General features: G+C 33.2%; 1 pseudogene; it reads right to left on the reverse strand.

Moving 5' to 3' along the window:
* Nucleotides 1-16725, reverse strand: part of LOC111274334 (glutamate--tRNA ligase, chloroplastic/mitochondrial-like) — a 32720-nt pseudogene extending 15995 nt beyond the window's left edge.
* Between the last annotated feature and the right edge of the window lie 2975 nt (nt 16726-19700).

Raw genomic sequence — 19700 nt, forward strand, 5'->3', positions numbered from 1 at the left:
CTGGGCCAATTCAGCGGCTCGATCCAGTCTACTCTGGTTGGCTTAGGTTCAACGGTTTGGCACTGATCTGAGTCAATTCAACTAGATAGATTGAGAGGCAAAGGGACAACGGGTCATTGGGTTAGGTATGCGGATCCCGGGTCAAGTTGCGGGTCGACGCGTGGATCCTCTGAGGTCGAAATGACATCATTTTGAAGGCCTATATAAAGGTTAAATCAATTATTTTTTTTGTTTTCTTTTTTCTCTTTCTTTTTTTTCCTTTCAAACTCTTTCTTTCTCTCTCTAGCAATCCAGAATCTGGCGACTGCTCCACCACATCGGCAGCCATCAGTGGTCATTGATCGCCATTTGTCAATCATAAAAAAAATCTAAAATCTTTAAGAATCTTCTCTTTACCCCCTAAACATGAATCCGAGATTAGTTTCATAAAAAAAAGCCTTGAACTGTGTAGATCTGACTAGGAATGTTCGGCCAAACTGATTTTTTTGTTTTTGTGATTTTTTTTATTGGCGTTGCGTTTTTTGTTCCAAGGACTGTTTATTTTATTTGGTGTTCGATTCTCTCTTTTTTTTTTCACAAAAGGCTCCTTTTTGGAATCTAGCAGTGCTTTTTTTTATCTGTTTTATTTTTTGTTATTTTTTTATAAGGTTTTTTGTGCTTTTTTCTTTTTTCTTGCAAGTTTTTTGTAGCTCTATTTATAGAGCAAAAGAAAGATAAAAATCTCAGATTTTTTGAGATTTTGATTGCCTATAATTAAGGTGACCACCGGCTGTCAGAACCACTGGTAGCTATAGGCAGCTGTCAGAGTCGATGGCAGTGCGACTGCCGGCGATCGATAGAAAAGTTGCCAAAAAAAGAAAAATAAAAAGAAAAATAAAAATAATAAATTAATAAAATGGTATCTACAGCTGCCTCTCTTTGCCTATTTTTTAGAATCGAAAATAAGGCAAAGACAAACAAATAATCATTTTTTCTGAAAAGAAAAAAAAGCTAGTCTAATCAGAGACTCAATTTTTTATTTGATTTTTTAAAAAAATTAAAAAAAGCTCCTTTTAATAGAGACTCAACGACTTTTGAAAATTCAAAAAGGCTCATCTAAGCAGAGGCTCAACAACTTTTAAAAATATAAAAGGACTCCTCTAAGTAGAGGTTCAACAACTTTAAAAAATTTATCTTAAGAAAAAACTTCTCTAAGCAGTGACTCAACGACTTTAAAGATTCATTTTGAAAAAAAAGCTCCTCTAAATAGAGTCTCTACAACTTAAAAAAAATCATCTTAGGAAAAGCTCCTCTAAGTAGAGGCTCTATAACTTTAAAAAATCATCTTGGAAAAGCTCCTCTAAGTAGAAGCTCAACAACTTTAAAAGTCGTCTTGGAAAAGTTCCTCTAAGCAAAGGCTCAACAACTTTAAAATCATCTTGGAAGAGCTCCTCTAAACAGAGGCTCAACAACTTTAAAAATCTATTTTGAAAAAAACTCCTCTAAACAGAGGCTCCATAACTTTAAAAAAAATCATATTGGGAAAAACTCCTCTAACCAGAGGCTCCATAACCTAAAAAAATAATCTTGGAAAAGCTTATCTAAGTAGAAGCTCAACAACTTTAAAAGTCATATTTAAAAAGCTCCTCTAAGCAGAGGCCCCACAACTTTCAAAATTCATCTTAAAAAAAAGCTCCTCTAAGTGAAGGTTCAATAATTTTAAAAATCTCATCTGTTCTTAAAATTGAGTTTTCATCTTTAAACAAGTAAACTTCTCTCTTTTGAAATTTTTTGTTTGATTATTATCCTAATCCGAATATCAAAATTTTACTTTTTCATTAGGAAATGAAAAGTCTTTGTCTTTATTATAACTGCTCATGGATACATATACTAAGTGCTCTAAATGCAATGCATGTAATGCAATCAAAATTATTCATTGTAGTAAAAAGGTTCTCGACATCTCTTGCTTTTTTTTTGTTTTCTTTTATCATAATTCTCAACAATTGCCATATGACTAATCTATTCTTAACATCTAACCATTGTATTCTTCCTTAACAATACTTTTCTTCTTCAAAAGTCTACAACATCAATGTCTTATCTTGCTTTTCTCATCTTTCTTCATCTGCCTTTATCAATTTTTAAAAGTAATGCTGAGACCTTTCATGTTTGTTTTTTTTTTCATCATTTTAAGTTCAAGACAAAAAAATGCAATCACATATTTCTCTTATTTGTACGGTGAACAAAAATATCAAATGAGAATAAAAGAATGGATAGGCGTTACTTTCAAAGGAAAGATAGCATATTCATTAAACTGATAATAAGTGTATGGCAAAGTGTTTGAGTTAAAATAAAGGTGCCCAAATAATGATCACAAGATAATCATAAACAAAATATTCCCAGATTATTTTTCTAAAACTAAATTAGATGACTTCCTTGATTCTTTAGAGTTCGTCAAACTACACTTGCCCCTGTGTTACGGGATCTTTTCTTGATGATGCTTCTCTTTCACATCTAAGTCACCTTTTCAGATTTTCAGCTTAGATAAGTCATCACTTTTCTTTTTTTTTTTTCATTTTTTTAAGCAAAATATTTTTTTGTCGTATTTGAATTTATTGGAGTAGGTAAATCACCTCCATCCATCTCTGTCAAAATCAATGTCCCACTAGAAAAGGCCTTTTCACCACATACGGGCCCTCCCAATTTGGTGTCTATTTTCTTCGATTGTCATGTTGATTTAGAAGGATCTTTTTCAGCACTAAGTCTCATTCCCTAAAGCGACAAGCACAGATTTTTTTATCATGTACTCTCATCATCCTCTTTTGATATAATTGACCATGACAAAGTGCTGTAAGTCTCTTCTCTTTAATAAGGTTCAATTGCTCATAGGGATTCTGAACCTATCCTGCTTCCTCTAACTCTACCTCCATCAGGACTCTCAGCTAGGGAATTTTCACTTTGACCGATAGCACAACTTTCATTCCATATACCAAAAAGAATAGGTTGGCCTCAGTGGATGTTCGAACTGATGTTTTATAAGCATATAAAGCAAAAGGTAATTTTTCATGCAATTTTTGTAAGTATCAGTCATTTTTTCTAAGATTCTTTTGATATTCTTATTTGCAGCCTCTACTATTCCATTCATTTTTGAACGATACGGTGCAAAATTACGATGATGGATCTTGGACTGAGTGTACACTTCATTCATTATTTTGCTGTTCAAGTTTTTGGTATTATAAAAAATAATCATTTTTGAAAGCCAATATATGCATATTATCTCTTTTTCTATGAACTTACATACCACAGATCGGGTTATACTAGCATACGATGCAGCTTCTACCCATTTTATAAAGTAATCAATCATTACAAAGATGAATCTATGTCCATTCGAAGCTTTTGGAATGATGGGACCAATGGCATCCATGCCCCAATAGAGAATGGCCATAGAAGAGCTAGAACTGCAATGTTGATGGTGGAGCGTGAATCTTGTCAGCATAAATCTTACACTTATGGCATCTCCTAGCATAGTCAATACAATCGCCCTCCATTGTTAACCAATAATACCCAGTTCTCATGATTTGTCTAGCCATCATATGACCATTTGTATGTGCCCCATAGACTCTGTCATGTACATTTTCAATAATCCTCTTTACTTTAGCTGCATTCACACATCTTAAGAGTATTTGATCTCGACCACTTTTGTAGAGGATATCTCCATCCAGGAAGAAACTCATAACCAATTTTTTAATAGTCCTTTTATCATTTCGATCACATGCTTCGGGTATTGCTGCCTTTTAATATATTGCATAATATCATGATACCATAGCCTCTCATCAACTTTTTTTCGACACTTAAGCAATGTGTTGGTACATCATTCACATCCAGCTTGATGGGTTGGATCTTAATATTTGCATTTATTATGATTATTGCAGCTAGAGTACCCAGTGCATCAGTAATTTGGTTTTTTTCTCTGGGCAGATGCTCAAATTGAATTTCTTCAAATTACTTGACCAACTTAGAGATGTATTTATGGTACTGGATCAACTTGAAATCTCTTATCTCCCATTCACTTCATAACTGATCAATGACTAGAGCTGAATCTTCAAACACATCTAACACTTTGATCTTCTTTTCAATTACTGCTTGTAGACCCATAACACAAGCCTCATATTCGACCACATTATTTGTGCAATTGAAAATTAACCTAGCTGTGATTGGATAATAATGTTCATTAGAAGATATTAAAATTACCCCAATACCATGACCCAAAGCATTAGCAGCTCCATCAAAATACATCTTTTAAGACTTTTTAACAGGTTCATTTTTTTTAATGGCCATCACATCTTCATCAGGAAAACCTAGTTTCATTGGCTTATAATATTTAGTTGCACGATCGACAAGAAACTCGACTATTGCACGTCTTTTAATAGCCTTTTGAGTCACATAAATAATATCATATTCTGAAAGCATAACTTATGACTGCGTTATTCTCCCTATCAATGATGATTTTTTAAAGATATACTTAATAAGATCCAACTTTGTTATGAGCTAAGTGGTATGATAAAGCATGTATTATTGGAGCCTTTCGAGCTAATGCACAACACATATTTTCTAATGGTGAATACTTAGACTCGTAATCAGTGAATTTCTTGCTTAAGTAGTAAATTGTTAGTTCTTTCCTATTAGTTTCATCTCTTTGGCCCAGCACATATCCCGTTGAATTTTCATGCAATATTAAGTACAAAATCAAAAGATTTTTTAAGATTGGCGGTACCAACATAGGTGGATTTGACAAGTATTATTTGACCTTATCAAAAGCTTTTTGGCATTCATCATTCCATTCTCCTAGATTTTATTTTTTAAGAAGCTTAAAAATGAGATCACACTTGTAGGTGAGTTGAGAGATGAAACGAGCAATATAGTTCAATCTCCTTAGGAAACCTCGCACTTCTTTTGGGGTATGAAAAAGAGATAAGTTTTGGATGGCTTGTATCTTATCTGGATCCACTTTGATTCCTCTTTCATTGACCATAAAGCCTAATAATTTTTTTATTTAGCACTGAATGTACATTTAGCAGGATTCAACTTCAGTTGGAATTTTTTCAACCTGTCAAACAACTTTTTGAGATTGACTACATGATCCTCTCTTTCATAAGATTTTACGATCATATCATCTATATATACTTTTATTTTTTTATACATCATATCATGAAAAAAGAGTCACCATTACTTTTTGATAAATGGCGCTAGCATTTTTCAACCAAAAAGGCATAACTTTGTAACAAAATATCCCTCACATGGTCACAAATGTGGTTTTCTCCATATCATCTCTAGTCATATTGATATGATTGTAGCCTAAGAAGCCATCCATAAAGGAAAATGTGGAATGCCTAGCACTATTATCTACTATGGTATCGATATGGGGCAAAGAAAAGTTATCCTTGGGACTTGCCCTATTCAGGTCTCGATAATCGACACACATTCTAACTTTTTCATCTTTCTTGAAAACTGGCACTATATTGGCTACCCATTCAGGATATTTTGCCACCTCCAAAAATTCTGCATCAATTACTTTTTCACCTCTTCTTTAATTTTTAACAGTATCTCCGACTTCATGCATCTTAGCTTTTGTTAGATTGACTTGTATTCTGGTTTCAAAGGTAACTTGTGCTCTATAATATTAGTATTGAGTCCTGGTATATCCTGGTAAGATCATGCGAACACATCCACATATTCTTAAAGCAGCTCTCCTATCTTCTGCCTTTTAGCTGGTAAAAAAGATGTACCAACTTTGACCTCTCTTTTATTTTCACTGTGCTCTCAAATTCACTAATTCGATAATTTCCTGGTGAGGTTCAATTAGTTTATCTTCATGTTCTATTAATTTTAACAAATTAAGAGGCGGTGTGTAATTATTCAAATCTTTCTTATTATCAAGTTCATCAACATGAATTAAGTTTTCAAAATCAAATACGAGATTATTATCATGATTATCTTTGTGTTCATTATTTGGGACCCTGCAAAGAGTAGAATGAAGAGAACATTGGCACATAAAAATGAAATGGCAATAAAATGATTAAGACAGAATGAAAAGGGAAATGATATGAACGAGTGAAAGTGAAAACAAATAGAAAAAATACGAATGCATCTTTTAAGCATTTTATTAAAATGACAAACACAAACAAGTCATAAAAGATCTTCTAATGCTCATAAAAAGCAATTAAAGATTTAAAGTTTCACAGTATATTATTTTTTCAAAGTTTTAAAGATAATAAATAGCTCTATAACTTTTCAATTATCTAACTCGAAATCTGGAGGACAAAGGTGCACGAATAGCTCTTCACTTCCACTCTTCTTTTTCTATCATCCACCATTTGAATGGCTAACTTTGAAAATTCTTTCATGAATCCTACACTTAAGGCTCTAGGCAAATTTGGGTAAATATATCCTCCTGAACGAAAAGAATCATAGAGGTATGAAATGATCATAGGTTCTGACTCTGGCTCATATCCCTCAAGATTAGCTATTTTCTTATCTTTTTTCTCATTCACCATTTTCATTCAGTCCCCTCTTGATGGCTTATATCCCAAGCTAAATCTATCTTTTTTTTCATAAATAGTCAATGACTTTATGATTCTTTACAGATTCTTCCCAAGTCTAACTTTAGGTCGTCATCCCATCTTGGTAAGCTATTTGACAACCATTTTAGTTGTTATAGACAAGTGTAGTGAATACAATTTAGATTTCTTAGTCACATATGTTGCATTGGCAATCTAAAAAAATCTATAAGAGCATTCTAGTACTCTATCTGTTGATTTCATATAAGGAGTATTTACCGATTGAATTACCAATAAATCTTCTTCTCTGTCACATATGTTAGCTTTCTTTCGATAATGAATTTGACTTTCTGATGTAATGAAGATAGAACAGCACCCACTATACGGATCTACGACCTACCTAATAAGCAATTATATGAATGAGAGATATCCATAACTTAAAATTTCTCATTGAAAATGCATGGGCTAATCTGTAATGGCATTTCTATGTCTCTTAACACCTTTCTTCAAATTCTGTCAAAGGCTTGCACTATCATATGACTAGGCTTCATATAAGATCCATCAATAAGAAGTTTTGCTAGAGCAGTCATGGATATAACATTGATGGATAAGCCGTTATTAATCAAAACCTTAGCCATTATATGACTTTTACATTTTACCATAATATGAAAAACCTTGGTACTTCCATAACCTTCATAAGGAATTTCTTCATCACTGAAAGAGTTATAATTTGAAATTATCAGATTATCAACAAGCTATTTCACATATTCAGTAGAAATATTGTAAGACAAATATGCTTGATTTAGCACTTTCAGCAAAACATTACGATGTGACTCTAAACTGAACGATAATGATAATAGCGAAATTCTAGCTGTCATCTTATTCAGTTGTTCTACCACACTATACTCTTTATGTTTTATTAGCTTTAAGAATTCACAAGCTTCACTTTCAGAGACTGACTTCTGACATTTTTTATCTGAGACTGCAACAGGATTATTCTAACTTCCTTATTTTTCTTTCACTTTTGCTTTCTCTTTTCTAGCTTTTTCTAAAGCTTTTAGGGTATAACACCTCTCACTTCAAGTCATACCTCCTATGCCCATTATGTTCGTAGTATCTGGGTTGACTACGACATCACAATCATACTTTCATGGTACTTTATATCATTTTGATATGAAAAAAAATCAAGAACTTTAATTGTCACTACTCATCGAGAGATGGGCTTTTCTAATTTTGGTGTCAACTTTTTATCATAATAAATAGTTATGGGTCTATGCACAAACTTATTCTTTGAATCAATGGTAGACACTTTAGCTTTCATCAACTTTTCTCTTTCTTTATAAAACTCTATCTGACCCATATCTATCATTTTTTGTGCTTTTTAATGAAATTGGTCACAATTCTTGATAGAGTACCCCAGAAAACCTTTGTGGTAGTTGCACTTCTTAATTGAATTGACCATTTTGGAGTGATCTTGAAGCTTTATTGATTTTAACATGTCCGCTTTAACTAAGGGTTCAAACACCTTAGCCATTAGAGTTTTAACTTCTTCTATCCCTTTCTTCACATAACTTGCTTACCCATCAATCAAAGCATTTATTGATAGTATAATATGGTTCGATAGAAGGTTTTCATTAACATTTGGAGTTCCTCGTTGGCTGGTTTCAAAATTTAACACCTTTTCATTGAATAATCCTTGTACTTTATGCTTTATGATAGTATAGTTCTTAGTAGAATGGCCTTGGTTTCCATAATGATAATCACAATGTGCATTAGGGTCATACCATTTGGAAAATGATGGTTTCAAAGGCTCAACAATAATAGGGGCTAGTAAATATTTCTTGATAAGTTGAGGGTACAAATCTGTGTATGTCATGGGTATAAGATTAAAAGTGATTTTTTTTGGGTAGTTCTCAGGGCTTTCGGATCACTATTAAGATTAAGTCTCCATTCTAGTCTGGTAAGTGTAGCAGGATGATTGTAAGAATAGGTAGGTGTCCGAAAGGATGGCTGAAACTGAGGTAGATAAGCTAGTTATAATAATAGTTGGTATGGCTGATATGGATGAGGAGTGGACATAATACTATTTATAAGAGGGTAATGGGTTTGGTAAACTAGTGCAGGATAGGGCGTGAAACCTCTGAACTGTTGCTCCATATAGTTCACTACTTGAGCTTCATTCTCTTTCTTTTTGGAAACTTCACCTTTATTTTCTCCACTTATCTCTCCTGCATCGAGCTTACCATTTTTTTATAAAATTTTTAATAATCTCACATGATATCACCGTATTTGTAAAGTTTTTCGTTGCATTGCCTATCAATCTCTCATAGTACGTTACTTTCAGATTGTTCACAAATAAAATAGTTGTCTCTATCTCAGTGAGAAGAAGTTGAACTTGTGCAGCCACATCTCTCCATTTCTATGCATACTCTTTAAAACTTTCTGTTACCTTTTTTTTCATACTTTGTAGAGATAGATGGTCTGGAACTAGATTCGTGACATACCGATATTATGTAAGAAATACCTTAGTAAGCTTTTACCAGGAATGAATACAAATCCTATCTAATTGGACATACCATCTAGCTGCAGATCTCGTAAGGTTATCTTGAAATATATGCATCAATAACTTCTCATCACGAGTATGTGTTGCCATCTTACTACAATACATGTTGATATGGGTCATCGAACATTTTGTGCCATCATATTTTTTAAATTCAAGGACCTTGAATTTAGATGGAATGACCACATCTGGGACCAAACAAAGGTCGACTGCATCCATGAAGTCATAAAAGTTCATTCCCTCTACGGCTTTAAGTCTTTCTTCTAATACTTTCATCTTCTGTTGGGTACTGGTATCTTTTATTTTCTCGAGTGCCTTCATCCCTAACTTTTCTCTCTCATTAGGATCATCTAAGTCAGGGATCAAGATTGGATCGGGTGTTTTTTCCATCATAACGAGATTAACAAAATTTTGGAATTGTCCTAAAGCAGGGGTGGATGTCATTTTTGGATAAAAATTAGGATATCCACTGAAAGTAATAATTTGTACTCTAGTTCTTTGAGAAGGTTGGATTGGTCGTGGCTCAAACATTAGAGGGTAAACAGGATCTACCATATCTAACGATTGCTCTTGAAAGTTAAAATTTTCTTCCATTGCTTTTCTCTTGTTAAGTTTCTTGAGCATATCCATTCTTGTATTGAGATCTCCTCTTAGTTCTTCTTAAGCTTTCTCAGTTCTCTCAAATTGATTGGTCTATTCTTATTCCATGATTCTTGTTTGAGTCTTGGTATTATATGAATAACAAGTAGGTTGGGTCAACATTTTTGGTGGGCAAACTATTCTTAAACCTTTATTACCACAAAATTTTTTTTTTAAAAAGAAAAAATCAGAATGCCATGTGTTAAAAATTTTATTTTTTTCACTTATTTTATGAAAATGATGTACATGATGCATGAATGCAAGTGAGAGATATTTGCTCTTGGATGAATTTCAACACTAAAAATTTTAATTGATTTCATATAACTTTTATTACATGAGATTTACCAGTATATCCATAGAAGCGTTTGACTTATTCAAATGATCCTTTGTCTCGTCTAAAAAGTTCACTAGGCACTATCCGTATTCTCTTATAAGATTGACTTCTCTTCTTAACGCTTCTACCTTTTCAACCATCTCCCATGCTTTTTTTACTACCTTGTAAACTTGATTGGTCATGTGCTATATATATATATTGTTGCCTCCCTAAGCTTTCTGCTTTCCATCTCATGCGAACATCCCTTTCTGAATCACATGTGAAGATTCAATCTTTTGTCTTTTTATGCCATTCATCTATTATTGCTGAAATATGGCTCTTGTGATCTTTCAGTTGCATCTCTAACACTTGAATCACCTGGTCAAGTGATTCTTTTTCATTCGGTACTTCAAAGTGCTTTCTTCTTTTTTTTACAAGCATGGCTTTCAATATTTTCTTTTTTTTTTTACATTCCATCAATCTTACTGAAGTCGTAGTATATAACCCCTTCCAATTCTAGCATTGTTGAGAATTTCTGGTGGCCTCCTCTTGTTTTTCTTAAGCTTTGCCATTTTATTGGTTCATTTCCTCTCGGAGCTCATCCATTTCATGTTTTCGACTAATGTAAAACTTGGTGACTTTTTCGATTTTGAATTAAACTCATAATCTCTTATTTTCTTAGTGTAAATCTTTGAAATCATTGTTGGCCACATCTCGTTCTTTTATGATCTTTTCTATTTTGCTCATTTATATTTTTACTTCATATTTCACCTATCCCACCTTTTCACGAAGTCTTAAATTTTTTCTTCTTATTTCTTTTTTTTCAGCTTCTAATTCTTTCTTGATAAGCTTAACTTCTGATAATTGCATTTTTGTCAAAAGATTAGTTGATTGGGGTGAGCTATCATCAGGAGGGAGTACTATTTCTCTAGGCTGCTTTACTTTTCAAATCTGATAACCATGAGTGACTTTGTCGATAAAAGGTCCTAATATCATTCTTTGTGTTTTCTTCAATGCTTGGATCATTTGCTCTAAGGTTCTCGGTGGATTTTGTTCCCCGTAAACGAATTCTACTTGAACCAAGCCATAAATAGTAGGAACAAACTGCATTACACTAAATTGCCTAAGCACCATCAATAGAGAGTAACTTACAATACCCCATAACCCTAATAGCAGTATCCATGGCTCATTTCTTCCACGATATAATAAAGGCACACGAGGCATCCAAGGACCATCCATTCAATTTCATCCTCAGTAAGCCTTCGCAAGAAACTAACCCATTCTTCTTTAATCTTTAATGTTGGCCATTGGCTTTTGCAAAACTCTTCAATTGGTGCTTTGTTTCGTAGATATGGCTTTGAAAATACATTTTTCTCATACTTGAAATGACTTTTGACGCATACATATAATAGCGATGCACATCCTATAAATCGTCTTTTTTCATTTCATCGACAAAAATTTAATAATTTGATGGTTTCAGCTAGGACTGTTGGAGTGTGATTAATTGCTTGGGTTTCAATTTGCTCAAAAAAGTCTACCACAGTTATCTCAATGTAACCCAAAGTCTTCAGAAAGATTACCATGTCATATAATGCTAAAGCAAACACAGCCATACCTTGATCATTATTTAAATACCCTTGAATAAAGTTTCAGAGAAAGTCCCAACGGATGTCGAGATGTTCACCTTTAGGCTTTGTGATAGAATAAATGGTTTCTACTTTAACCCCCATAAGTTTGGCCAACTTTTTATGATAACCTGATTTCGACTTTCGAGTAAACACTTTTTCTGGACACTGTAGTTCTATTCTAAGCAAAATCGAATACTCTTCAATAGTTGGCACCAAATCTTTATGATTAAAAGTGAAGCATTTATAGGATGGATCCTAAAACTATATAGCTACCCTGACCAACTGTTCATCGATCACTACTGAAATGAGGGATGTAATATGCCCATACTTCTTGCAAAAGCTTTTTTTTTCTTCATTTAACTGACCCCAGATGATGGCTAAGTCTTCTAAATCATTATGTGTGAGATCCAAATGCACCTTTTCAAACAACTCAGACACATAGCCAATAGGCAATCAATCTCCATTCTTTTGTTAAGCTTTTTTCGACCAAACATGTACTTTATTATATGGCTCACATGGGACATTGACTGAGGATGAACAAATCTGTAGTTCTATGGGATCCATGAAAACTTTTTGGGAGAAATATGTCATAGAGAAAATATCTCGATGCAAAACTACATGATATGATTAATGCAAAAAAAGAACAAAACAAAATTAAGTTAGTGTGAGGATGAGGTTTGAGAAAAACAATTTTTTTTTTTTTAGTTTTGAGATTTTTTAGTTTTGTTTTGTATTAGACATAGGTATTTCTTACAAGAAGGTAGACGAGGCTTTACCTAAGGCTGGTTTCCTAGGCTTATTACATGCTGGGTTTGGATTGACATGTATCTTAAGGTTTCCAAATTGTTCCTCACTGTCATCCACATTGGACTAGTAAGGCACTTCGATCTTCACCCATGATAGGCTACGAATAAAAATGGTTCAATTTGAGTGAAAGTATTTCGCTTGCCATTGCGAAGGTTATCACCTCACAAGAGCATAGGTACTCTACTTACTCCTATAAGGGATGGAGCCTGGGTATAGAGCTCATGCATGAGATGTATCATGTTATTATGCGTGCAAATATATCCTAATTTATTGAGAGTAATATATACAAAAAAATAAAGCATAAGAAGTATAGTAAAAGAAACGTGTGTGAATTTTTTCTTTTTGTTTTCGATTTTTTTTTTTTACCTTTTTTATTGAAAATGAAAGATAAAAATCTAAAAAACCAATTAGAACTGTTTAAATTAAAATTTGAGGATAACACGTAGTTAATTTTGGCCTGACTCTCGAAAACAAATGGCTTCCTCAGTGGTTTTATCAAGCTATTGTAACGATTTTATATCCGCTCGATGAATTTGGAAATGAAATAAAAAATAACGAAGTCGCCATCAATCTTTTTTGGCTAGGTGCGATTGGCCACCTATTAAAATTCATCCTTTTAATAAAGTTTTAAAATTAATTAAAATTTATTAAAAAGATAATGGTCTGCGAAATAATCTGGGTCTTGGAGTCGATTACGCATGAGGAAGGATTAGTACTCCCACAATGCTCGTTTGAAATGGTACCAATTAACTATGTGTTATCCATTAATTTTGATAAAAAAAGTCTTATTTTGGGTGTTTATAAAATAATTTCCTTGATTTTTTTTATTTATTGAAAATTATTATTTTTTATTTAGTGCTTGAATTTTATCAAAGAAAAATAAATTAAAACTTTTTTATTGAAATAATTCTTAAAATGTTCCAGTACATTGGTAACATTAAAAGAACATTTTTTCACCTAAAGATTTCTTAGGCATCGCTTCTCGAAATACCTTAGAATCTCATCTTTGGAGGCTCGGATTTACTTTTCGTAAAAAACTATATGTCATGCATGCAATGCAAAATGTTACCATGTTGATGCACACATTTTATTCTCTTTTTTAGAAATTTTATTAATTTTTTATTTTTAATTTAAATTTTTGAAGAAGAAAATGAATTTTTATTATATTATAATTTTTTCTATAAATATTTCAATACACTGGTAATATTTAAAAAACAATCTTTTCACCTAAGGATTTCGTAAAGCATCACCACTCGCAATATTTTTAAAATCCCATCATTGGATAAAATTTTCTTTTTCTTTATTTATATCACTTTATTTTAGTTTTTTTATAAATTAGTTAATTTTATTTTACTAGTTTTTATAAAAAGAAAATTTTTATTATATCAAAATTTTTTTTATAAATACTCCAATACACTAGTAGTATTTAAAAAAAACTTCTCACCTAGAGATTTCGTAAGTATCATTACTCGGAGTACCTTTGAATTTCATCATCGGATAAAAATTTTTTTTCCTTACATTTTTTTAATTAATTTATAAGGTTTATTCTAAGATTAACAAAATTATCAAAAAGAACTTTATTATATATTTTATCATATATTTTTATCTATTTTAACAAAAATTTATTCTAACAGATATAAATATTTTAATATGCATGAATATTAATAATAAAATTTATAATAATATATATAAAAAATTAAAAAAACATTTTTTTTACCTGAACCAGACCGATCAACGGTCTGGTCAATGTGGGTTTAGCGGTTTGATTCGGTTTGATCTAGTTAGTTTGGGTTTAGCGATTCGGGTCCTATTTTGTTCGGTCTAGGTCGGTTCAACTAGACCGATTGAGAGGCAAAGGAAGAACGGGTCATCAACTCGGGTTCGCAGATCCTCTAGGGTCAAAATGGCGTCATTTTGCTACTTTTCTAAATGGCATCGTTTTGAAGGCCTATTTAAAAGCCAAATCAGCTATTTTTTTATTTTTTTCTTTCTTCTCTCTCTTCCTCCAGACTCTCTCATTTTCTCTCTAGCAATCCAAAATTCGACGATTGCTCTGCTGCATCGGTCGTCGTCAGTGGTCATCGACCGTTGTCGATGGTTGTCGCTTGCCTTTTGTCGGTCACTGAAAAAATCCAAAATCTCCAAAAATTTTATTTTCACCCCTTTAAACATGAATTTGAGCTTAGTTTTGCAAAAAAGGGCATTGAACTATGTAGATTTGGCCAGGAAGGTTCAGCCAAACTGATTTTTTTGTTTTTATGGTTTTTTTTACTGGAGCTGCGATTTCTGTTCCATTGACTGTTTGTTTTTTTGGTGTTCGATTCTCTCTTTTTTTTTTGTTTTTTCACATGAAGCTCCTTTTTGGAATCTAACAGTGTTTTTTTTATTTGCTTTGTTTTTTTTTGTAGGGTTTTTTGGGCTTTTTTTTTTCTTGCAAGTGTTTTTACAACTCTATTTAGAAAGCAAAAGGAAAATCAAAATCTTAAAAAATCTGAGATTTTGATTGCCTATGATTAGGGTGGCCACTAGCTGTCAGAACGGCTATCGATGGCTGTTAGAGTAGCTGTCGACTGCAGGAGGTTGTCAAAGCCGCTGGTAGTGCGACTGCTGACGTTCAACAAAAAAGCTACCAAAAGGAGGAAAAAAGAAAAAGAAAAAAAAATTAATTAATTAAATGGTGTTTAACAAGTACAATTTGCTTTCAATTACCACATGTCAATTGAATATATAGTGTATTAAAAGTAAACTACATGCATTGATTAATTTGGCTATGGAATAGTTTACAAATCAATAAGCCCCACTATCTTAGTACTTTTAACATATTATAGTTTTAATTTTTGGTTTCTCATAAAAAATATTAAAAACCATTAATAAGCATGTACACAATCAAAACCAAATAAAAACAAAAATAAGCAAGCATTTATCGTAGTAAAACAATTGGTGCTTTTTGTGCAAATTCTTGAAACAAAATAAAGTAACAGTCAAAGTAAATGCTTTTAAAAAGCAACAATCAAAGTAAGTAAGTTATAGATATAATAGCAAAAAAATAAACAAAAAAGTCAAAAAGATTAGTTAAATCCAAATAAGGAAAATAAATTAGCATGGCTAATTTTTTTTATTGTTTTAATTATTTATTAATTTTTGGTTAGTTTTCAAATTATAAATTTGAAACAAAAATATGGCAAAATATATTTTTTGCAATAATTTTTTCAATAGTTACATGATTGGTGTCACAGGCTAAACTTTCTGTTAATGAAGCAATAGACCGTGTGATACTTGAATGGACGCTTCCATACAAGTCAACCAAGAATAGTTCGATATCTAAATAGGCAACCAATAAGTCACAAATTAATCTTAAGCATACACAACGATATATCGAGGTAAAATGGGAGCTCACTAATACGAGCCCTGACATTTTCATATAAAAAAATATTTTATTAATATCAAGAATAGTATAATAGGTTTTCTCACCATTGTCAGGGCTAGAAGGGTAGCCCAAGACAGTGAGATAAATCAATAATACGTCGACTGCTCACCCTCTTTAAAGAGGTAATGGGATTTAATAGCTATGCTATCAAGAACTATTACAATGTTTGAAATGAGGACACTTTTTTCTAGCACCTGAGATCTACCTTTCCCCTTGGCATTTTTACCCATTCATGGCCCTATACATGGATGGCACATGACAACCTATGCCCAGTTATAACCTTATACAAAGTTGGCTCATGACATCCTCCCCCAGTTATCTTATCGATGCCCTCATCGACTTGTTAGCCTAAAATTCTTTAATCTTCTGTTTGAATGCTCAGAGGTCATGATCTCTCTTCTAATTAGTTTTTTTTTATCCTATGCCCTTTCACTTCACTAAGTATTCATGAACTAATCTTCGAGATACTCTCGATACCCCATCACTTAAAATCTCTTCAACTCAATGTTTTGATGATGGCTTCATGGAAATGACAGCCCTTGTTGATTCATGTGACTTGCATCTATGGGATCTATATGGTAAGATTTTAAGTTACTTACATGGAACACAAGATCCACCTTTATCCATTTTGGCATATCAATTTTGTAAAAGGCATTCCCCACTTTGGAAAAGATCTTCACTGGACCCTCATATTTACGCACCAACCTATGATCATGCTTCTTTAAGAACCTGGTTTGCTCAGGCACTAATATGACAAGAATAAGATTACCAACTTTGAATTGTTGTACACTTTGACCCTTGTTTGCCCACTTTTTCATGCGCTTTAATATCTTCTCTAAGTATGTTTAAGCAATTTCTATAATTTGTTATCATTCTTTGTAAATTAAAGGTACGAGGATTTTTCCCTTGATATGGCTTAAGGGACGTATGCAGTAGTCATGGCAATTGTCTAATATCCATTTTAAACAAACTTTTGTTTGTGGAAGAACACTTGTTGGAATTAAAAAAAAAAGGCTGAGCTACATCCAATAATGAAGGCCAATTCTTCTTATTAGCTTAAACAAAATGTCTTAAGTACTTTTCTAACAACCCATTAAATCATTCAGTTTGGTCATCGGTTTGTGAGTGATAAAAGAGATGTTGAGTTGAGATCCTAAGATCTTGAAAAGTTCCTTCTAGAATGACCCAGTGAATCTTGGATCCCTGTCACTGACAATATTTTGAGGAAGGCTCTAATACTTGATTACATTTAAATATTAGTGGGGCTATATCTTCCGCAGTGTAATACTTTTGGGTGGGAATGAACGTAGCATACTTCGAGAAAAGATCAATTACCACCAAATAGACTCGAGATTGCCAATTTTAGAAAGGGTTGATATGAAGTCAAGGGATACTTTGCCAAGGTCTTGTAGGCACAAGTAGTGGTTCAAGCATGCCTGTTGGTTTTTTTTTTTCAACTTCATCTTGTTGGCAAACGAAGCAACTCTTCATATAATCCATTACATCTTGCCACATATGAAGCCAATAATAGCCTTGTTTCAATAAAGCCAAAGTACATTGCCAACCAAAGTAACCCACCCATGGTGTGTCATGGCATTCCCTTATTAGCATATGTCTCAGACTTTTTGTTTTTGGCATAAACAACTGAGAACCCTTTGTCAATAAGTTCCTATTTTCCTGTCAAAAGTACTTGGACTTCTTTTATTCTACTAGCTTCAAGATGGCACTGGCTTGTGGGACTTTCCTCAGATTATCTTTAATTAGCTTATGGACATCTGTTATGACTTTACTAGCTACCATTGGGGTAATTCTCCTAAAGGTAGCCAACTCTGCTTGTCTATTTAATGCATCTACCACTTGATTGGTTCTTCTAACTGTGTGCTTGAAACAAAATTCAAATTGGGCTAAAAATTCTTGTCATGTAGCTTGCTTAGCCATGAGTCTTTACTGAGTGAGAAAATGACTAACCATCGCATTGTCTATCTTCACGATGAATTGTGAACCCAATAAATAATGCTGCCATGCTCTCAAATAATGGATTACTGCTAGGAGTTCCTTCTCTTGAGCCATATATCTCCTTTTGGCTTCACTCAACTTTCAACTTTCAAATGCTATCAGGTGCCATTCTTGTAAAAGCACTCCCTTAATATTGAAATCAAATGCATCTATTTGAACTTCAAAAGGCTTTTCAATGTCGTGGAGAGCCAAGACATGGTCCTTCATCATAGCTTCCTTTAATCCCTGAAAAACCTTTTAACATTCACTTGTCTATCACCATTTATGCTTTTTTTTCAATATCTCTATAAGGGCCATGATTATACGTGAGTACCCTTCCATAAATTTCCTATAATAATTGGCCAATCCCAAAAATAAGCGTAGTTCACTAACATTTTTTGGCATTACCCACTCTTTAATAGCCCTAACTTTTTTCATATCTATTCAAATATGGCCTTGTTCAACAATGTGGCCTAGAAAATGAATTCATGTCTGAGCAAAGGCACATGTCTCTTTTTTAACATATAGCTAGTGGTCTTGTAGTCTTTAAAACACAAGGCACAAATGCTCTTGGTGCTCTTCCAAGGTAAAACTATACACCACTATGTCGTCTAAAAGAATGATCAAAAGTTTTTCAAGATAGTCATGGAACACCTAATTTATCAAGGTATAACATGTGGCAGAGGCATTAGTGAATCCAAAAGGCATAACAAGATATTCAAATGCACTATATCGCATTACACAAATGGTTTTTGGCTCATTTCCTTAAGCAACTACGACATTATGATAACCAAATCTCAAGTCTAATTTGGAGAAGTACTTGGCCTGGCTCAATTGATCAAATAAATCTGCAATAAGGGGAATAGGATATTTATTTCTTGACTTTGTTTAGGGCCCTATAGTCCACACATAGCCATAAAGTCCCATCATGCTTTTTTTGAAATAGCACAAGCACTTCAAATGGTGCTTTTGATGGTCTAATAAACCTGGCTTGTAAGAGATCATCTAATTGTTTTCTTAATTCAGCCAACTCTGGCAGAGTCATACGATATGGGGCTTTAGCTAGTGGTTTAACTCATGGAAGAAGCTCAATCTCATGGTCCATCAATCTTCAAAGAGGTAGAGCCTTAGACAAATGCTCTGGCATCATATTCATAAACTCTTCCAATATTTTTTGCACCCCATCAGGTACCTATTCCAATTTAATCCCTTCTTTGTAAATTGGCATGGACACATAGAGGGTTTCCATCCTTTTACCCCATTTTTGAATTATAATGCCAAAATCATTTTCTTTCCACTCTTAGGAAGGTGTGTGGCTGGCATAACACATGGGCGTTCCCCTAAGAACAATAAACAACTAGCAGCGAGGATTGGGATTACTTGAGCCAACATCATAAAGTCCAATCCTAAGACAACATCAAAGTCATCCATCAAGGAAACTGTGAAGTTTACATTTCTTTCCTATGGCCTTAACTTGGTCATAACACTCTTAGAGCTTTCCCTGATCATAAAAGCTAGTGAATTAATCGCTTTCATTTGCCTATAGCCTTTTTTAACCTTGAGACTACATTTTTTTCCTTCTTCTGGTGTGATAAAGGTATCAGTTACACCTGTATCTACTATGGCCTTTGTGGTCTTTCCATTGAGTACCAGGTCCATATACATCAGACCTCTCATAGGTTTTTTCTTTATCATGTTTAGTTAGGTACGACGGGCATTAAGGAATCGTATTGAGCCCATCATTATTGGCTCATTTTCAACTTTTTTTATTATTTTGGGCACTTTAAAGGACTCTTGA

This window comes from Durio zibethinus, chromosome 26, assembly GCF_047325235.1.
Source record: "Durio zibethinus cultivar Kanyao isolate XHJ-2024 chromosome 26, ASM4732523v1, whole genome shotgun sequence".
Lineage (NCBI taxonomy): Eukaryota > Viridiplantae > Streptophyta > Magnoliopsida > Malvales > Malvaceae > Durio > Durio zibethinus.